The 6976-nt window shown below is 43.2% G+C and overlaps 1 long non-coding RNA gene across 3 annotated transcripts; it reads left to right on the top strand.

Moving 5' to 3' along the window:
• Positions 1–1950: 1950 nt before the first annotated feature.
• LOC119323053 lies at positions 1951–6385 on the top strand. Of its 3 annotated transcripts, XR_005156073.1 has the most exons (6): positions 1952–2405; positions 2546–2767; positions 3168–3246; positions 3796–4989; positions 5072–5159; positions 6041–6385. It is a non-coding gene; the product is annotated as an uncharacterized LOC119323053 (long non-coding RNA). The 3 variants fall into 3 exon arrangements; XR_005156072.1 differs by having other exon boundaries at positions 1951–2405; positions 3796–5159; XR_005156074.1 differs by lacking the exon at positions 3168–3246 and having other exon boundaries at positions 3796–5159.
• The last annotated feature ends 591 nt before the right edge of the window (positions 6386–6976 follow it).

The raw sequence follows: 6976 nt of genomic DNA, 5'->3' as shown, positions 1-6976 counted from the left end.
AAACATTATATCTCAGGTAATCTTATCAATGTTGAAACTAATATTGTTGAAACCGTAACCCCGGAGGAATACATAAGGGACACTTTCCAGAACGCTCCAGACTCCGGAAAAGAATAGGTATGTGGTACGGTAAGTAAACCGACTCCAAAACAATTCTAATGGCAATTTTTATCCGTTTTGGAATATTTAAGAATTTTGGAAATAAAGAAGTAGACCGGAAAGGACACGGCACGCCCACCCTTCCTGGGCGCGCACCCCTATCTCGTGGCAACCTCGTGTGCCTCCCGGACTCCGTTTTCTTGCACGTTACGTATTTTGGTCGGTAAAAATTCATTATATAATCTCCCGAAGGCTTTGACCACCGTATCACGCAAATATCCTCTGTTTTTGTTTCGAGTTGTTCCTGTTGCAGATTAAGAGCAAGATGTCTTCTCAAAGAGTCAGTCGGGGAGAGTCGGGTGTCTCACCCGACACTAGGTCCAGGAGCAAATAGCGATGCTTATCACTTTGGACCATCAACGGAGGATGAGATGGAGGCCGACTTGAAAAGGATAGATGCCATGGAGGAAGATCAAGAAGTCACTTCTTGCTTCTAAGCAGGATTTCTGATGGGGGAACTACATAGCTCGGTCCTCCCAAATTCGGTCATCCCTTCCGGTGTTAAATTTCTTTCTTACGAAAATATGAAAAAGAGCGCCACTTGTTCTCCAGAAGCTATGCAACATCCTTGGGTAAAGGGAGCTTTAGCCGTTACGGGCAAGCTCCGCAAAGAAATTATGGACCTCAAACAACAAGTCAATAAGCTCGAGGAGGAGAATCGTATCCTGAGGGGCATCATCGCCAAGAAGATCACAAGACCAACTATGAAGAAGGAGACATAATCACATGGGTATGGGCACTCCCCTTGGCAACTGCCAAGCTTGGGGGAGGTGCCCCGGTATCGTATCACCATCACACTCCTATCTTTACCGTTTATTTAGTTCGATCCTTTTAGTAGTATCTTGATCTTGTAGATTGAAGTTTTAGTATCAAGTAGTTTTAAGTTTTGCTTTGTGATCTCTTTATGTAATCGAGTTCGTGAGCTATCTATAATAAAGATTAATGTTGGGTCAAGGGCTTTGCTATCTTGCTAAGATCTTGAGAAAGTAGAAAGAATAAAAAGAATAAAAGAGTTCATATTGATCTTATGGACAGTAATGACTTCACACATAGAAAGTATGAGGCATAAAAGTTGTTGAGAGTTGACAAACGTAGTTTTGATCATCATTGCAATTAATAGGAAGTAATAAGGAAAGAGAGGTTTTCACATACAAATATACTATCTTGAACATCTTTTATGATTGTGAGCACTCATTAAGTATGACATGCTAAAAGAGTTGATGTTGGACAAGGAAGACAACGTAATGGTTTATGTTTTCTCACATCTCAGTTAAAGTATGTTGTCATTGATCTTCCCAACATGTTGATCTTGCCTTTCCCCCTCATGCTAGCCAAATTCCTTGCACCAAGTAGAGATACTACTTGTGCTTCCAAATATCCTTAAACCCAGTTTTTGCCATGAGAGTCCACCATACCTACCTATGGATTGAGTAAGATCCTTCAAGTAACACTACACCATGTCAAAAATTTAGGGGCAATTATCTGCCGGGAATGATCACGAATTGGGGTCAATTAATTGCCTCTAAAGATATATGTGACGGGCAAGACTATATAGGTCAAGATAACTGCCGGGAATGGCGTAGTTATTTGGGCAGACAATCTGCCCGCATCTCTAGGGTCGGCCCAAATGCCCCGAATTACATTTACGGGCGAACACACTGCCAGTAACCAAAGCTGGAGCGGACACGGAACAATCGAGGCCCAAATAAGCGCGCGACTCACCCGCGGGAGAATGAAAATTTTAGAAGGCACTGGAAGCCCACCGCGGTCACGCGGCCTTAATTTTCCCCTTATCCACTCTCCCTCCCGTATCAGCGGCCGCACTACATCTCGCCAACGACGCCGCCGCACTACATCTCGCCGTCGACGCCGCCGCACTACATCTCGCCGTCGACGCCGGCAACCCTAGCGCCGTCGCGGCTCACCTCCATACTCGCCGCCCCGCCAAGCACCACCGGCCCCATCCCCTGCATCACCCGCTGCCCCTTGCATCCCCCATCCAGGCCTCGACGCAGCACCGCCGCCCCTGAATCCCGTACTCATGCTGTCACCCAATCCCCATCGATAACTCCAAACATCTGCACTTCCGACGCACGCCCCGCTCATCCGCATCCGCGTCGCACCCGCATCCCCATCCAGAGCCGCCGTCGCATCTGGTCCAAACCGAGCAGCAGGGCAACCGGCGGCCAGATCCACCATGGTGCTTCCAGATCCACGGTGCTCAAGCCATGGAGCTCATCCAGAAGGTCCCCTCTCTGCCCCCTCTTCTCCTCCCCACGCCTCTCTCTCTCTCTCTCTCTCTCTCTCTCTCTCTCTCTCTCTCTCTCTCTCTCTCTCTGATTCGATTCAGTTCGAGTTCGCTGACTTGGTTCCTGTCTTCGTCAAGTTCGTGCTACTGCTGCAGAAGAACTCAGCATACCCATAGAGGGACCTGACGGAGGAGGAGGAGGAGAAAGAGCTCTTCATGGCACGCCGCATGGCTCAGCCCCACTATCGGCGCTACTCCAACCCTAGTATACGGGACAAGGACCGCTCCCCTCTCTCGATTTGCTCTCCTTTCCTATACGCGCTTCATCAACACCACGGCCAAGCCAGCCCTCAAGCAAAGGTATGGTTTTCATACCCACCAAATCTCAACCTATACTGTATGTTTTGTTTCTTCATCATCCAGCCCTGCGACTTGCAATTGTACTGATATATGAAATGTTTTGGTTCTAGCAATTTGTATGTATGTGTATGGTCAGACTAAAACTGGATGAACCCTCCCTTGTGGATCTTATTTCTGCTATGAATAAATATGCAGCAGCAATCCCATCTAAGAAAAAATGACACATATCCATGCAAATCACTAGCACCAAGTTAAGTGCATATTGCAGTAAAATCTTATCAGTTAATGTTCTTGACAAAACTTCTATAGTCCTAGAAATGGTGGAATACAGTATTTTGTTGATAAAAGAAGTGCTATCTAATTTTTCTGTAGAGGGATTTCACTCTTTTGTACATGACAGATTGACAACTGTTAAGGTGGAAACTGCAGAATCATATTTGCGCACAATGGAAAAAGTTGGGATCGTGATTGATATGCAGGTTAGATAGTAAAATATGAGTCTCTCATACACTGTTGTATAAGGATACAACAAATGTCCTTTGGGGGGATTTCACAGCAGAAAGTTATAGTTTTTTCCACAATTTGTTTTGCTTGAGAATATTGTTGTCTTGGACTAACTTATTTAGCCTATAGAAAATAGGGAGAGTACGAAATTAAGTTCATCGAATTGTTTCTAGGTCATCTGTTCATTTTTGTCTGCTTAATAGCTAGTAGCATGATGGCTGGACTTGCTAACTTGCAATTGCTCTGCATTTATTGCCTGTGGGGAAAGCCTGCCAGCAGTAGCAGTTTTAAGTTTTGGTTTTCTTAGGATCTAATCTTGGCTTTTCACCTTCCATGAAATGGATTTGCATGCTTTCACAATGGCTTGATGGGTGGACTTGCTGATTGCTCTGTAATTATTTCCTATGCTTGAAACCTACTAGAAACAACATTTTAAGTTCTTGTTTTGTTAGAATTAATCTTGGCTTTTCATCTTCCAATCCCTTCCCTTCCCTGAAGCTCTGTTGTTTGGTTTCCTCACGCAGGTACACACGAGACATCCAACATCACCAGTGAGGTTGCTGGGCACAAGTTTGGCTAGCCAAGCAGCTCTGCTAGCTCCGACGCTACGCTCACTTAAAACACCTCCCTTGTTTGGTTCCGGGGGAGGAGGCAAGCCTCTGCTCTCATGCTCTTTGTGCTCATGGCCATTGAGCCATGCCAAAATATACTGCTTTGGCTTGTGGTGACACCTCTTTCCATTTTGCAAATATGTAAACTCCCCCTGTAGCATTACCTTTCAAGTCATCGTGATGTTCATTTGGTGGTATTTCCAAGCTAAACATGTTATAAGGTTAGCCATCAATGTTGAATTCAAATACACATGGCTATACATATCGTGATCTGAATGATCTCTCCTTAATCTGGGTTGCCTTCTCCTCACATGCATAGTTGGTCTGTTTAAATGAAGCTTCTCGGCAGCTACATGTCTTGTTAAAAAGTGATTTTAAAATATAAATAGAAGATAGAAACTAGAGAGAGGGGAGATTTGGAGTGATATCCACTGTAAAAAAGGGGGGTTATGTTCCATATTTGTCTTATTCTCTCATAATGCTTGTTGGCTATACACTTGAGTAGAATTACGAGTTACTGTCGGAGTTAGGGTCAGTTTGGTTTGCATCCACACCCATATATGCCTGGCCTGGATAGTGCCTGGAGTTGGCCTGGTAGTTGTTTGGTTTGTGCCTGGGAAAGAAAATACTTGCCTGGCCTGGTTATGTGATTAGCCTGGTGAAAATAAAAAAATTATAGAAAATGCCCAGGCAGAGTGATTAGCCTGGTCCAGGCGTCCGGTTTCGTTCGCCTGGACGGGCCGCAGCCTCGCCTGGCACTAATAAAGGACACAGGAGGTACAGTCCACTGTTTAAAAAAGGTTTTCTAATCACAAAAGGACAAAGCAGCAGGCTAGGGTAGAAACAAAACACACCACTGCGTGGCTAGCCTGGGCAGGCAGAAAACTTCAACTTTCCAGGCGCATGCCAGGCACCAAAAAATTTCAGGCAGGGATCCCAGGGTGCAAACCAAACTGACCCTTAATCAATGTATTGAGTTAATTTTCTATGAGATGTCCAGCACTACTCTCTATAGTAGTATAGAACCTGAGTTGAATCCTTCTCCCTGGAAATGTGAGGACCATGCCGAATGTTCTCGGGCGATCTATTGCTTGGCCTCGTAGATATGTAAAACTTCTTTCTGATCACGTTTATTTCTGCAGCTGTAGGTCAAATTGCATCCTACTGATAATCCTATGTATATATGCAGATGGAGATTTATCACAAGGTTATGCAGAAGCAACCATGAAAGCCGGTAGTAGTCCCCACATCTACACGGCATTGCAGATTGTTAGAAGGTATTGCAACTCTGATCACAAGGGCCATTCTATTGAAAAGTAATCATAGCTTGCCATAATATTCAGCAATTCTGCAAGTTGATAGGAGAATCTGTAGCACCAGGAAATGTAGGATCAGCCACTACTTTATGAAAAGATCGAACCTCAGTTGTAAATCACCTCGAGTATAGACAAAAGTTAACTATTCCTGTTGCAAAATTTAAAATATAATCCATTTCTGACCTGATACAATGATATGTTAATAAATCTATAATCTTACTTTGCGGCTCTCATGTATGAAACAGACCAAACTCATATTTACTGCCACCCATCAAGGGCTGTAGGCTGCATAAATGCGAACAATTCAGTGATCATCCACTGCCATCTTTCATTTAGCCATGTGTTAGATGCTTTCTTAATTCTAGGAAGTTCTATTAAGATCTTTGCTTCCATCTGCGAATAATTCTTGATGTATAACAAATCTGTTGATTTGTGTAATTGATAACTCGAAGGGAGCCCAAGTGTTGCTTCCACCTAGGTCTTGCAAAAGTGCAACTGATGTGATAAATCAACTTTGCTAGCTCACGAAATATAAAATTTCATTGCATGAGGTAATTGTTCACCAGCGGCATGTGAACTTATGACCGTATTACAATCTGCAGGCTATTTCCGAAATTTTTGTTTGTGCCTTTGTGGGGATGTTATGTTAATTTCCAGCCTTCCAGCTAGTTTATCGCTGCAGATTTAGTTACATGAATGAAGTATATTGATGTTTATCCATCATTTGCTCTCAGTTGCACCATTCTGAAAATTCCCCATATGATGAATTTACTTACTGTGTCCAAACCCTATGTCATATTCAGTGGCTCTGAACCTTTAATGTTGTTACTGATTTCTGCCAGGTTGTATCCACAAGTTTCAAGAGGCGTGTTTTGTGAGTTGAACGGATCTTCTACTAGCATATGTTTCTAACTAAAACTAGATCCCTTATTTTGCACTTTTGCCTGTGATGTAATAGTGGTCTTAAGAATGTACGTATGTATGCCTATGTGTACATGTAGACATTCTGGATGGTTGTGCTTTTGGCTACCCTGTAATACTGGACGTGTATGCCTATGTGTGCATGTAGGCAGGCGATGGAGCTTTGTTCTTTTGGTTGTCCCGTAGTACTACTGGACTAGCTTGTGAACCTTTGTATGCATGATGGATTGCTTATATATACTATATTGGTACACATTATCTCTTAAGTGATGCAACCTTAATTATTTTTTTGAGATGAACTACATGTATAAATGATATATGGCACAAATAGTACTAGACACAAGTATAGGAGATTATATGTTCGCACTAATACAAGTACAGGCAGACTAACTGCGAGGAATACTACAATCTGCCCTGAATTGCTAAACTGCCGGGGAAAAGTTGTATGCCGGAAATAATTCTAACTGCCGGCAAAGCTTCAACCATCCAGGGCAACTGAACTGTCAGGGTTTCAAATAACTGCCGGGAATCGTCTTTCCCGACAGGACTTTCAAGGGCAGTTTGTAATTGCCGGCAAAAGGCATTCCTGACAGTTTGTCTGCCTCCATTGGCTGGTTTTCCCGGCAGATGTGGTGACCCCTAAGTTTTGTTCATGGTGTAGTGTAAGTTGACATGTTGCAGGCAATAAAAATTGCTCTCTAAATATGTATGACTTATTAGTGCATAGAAAATAAGCTTTATACGATCTTGTTATGGAAGCAATAAAAGCGACGGACTGCATAATAAAGGTCCAAGTCACTTCTTTGAAGAAAGACTTGGAAAAGAGTCATCAAGGGAAATCCACACTCAACAATATC

Source organism: Triticum dicoccoides, chromosome 6B, assembly GCF_002162155.2.
Source record: "Triticum dicoccoides isolate Atlit2015 ecotype Zavitan chromosome 6B, WEW_v2.0, whole genome shotgun sequence".
In the NCBI taxonomy this organism is placed as follows: domain Eukaryota; kingdom Viridiplantae; phylum Streptophyta; class Magnoliopsida; order Poales; family Poaceae; genus Triticum; species Triticum dicoccoides.
This window is presented reverse-complemented; position numbering and strand designations above follow the sequence as displayed.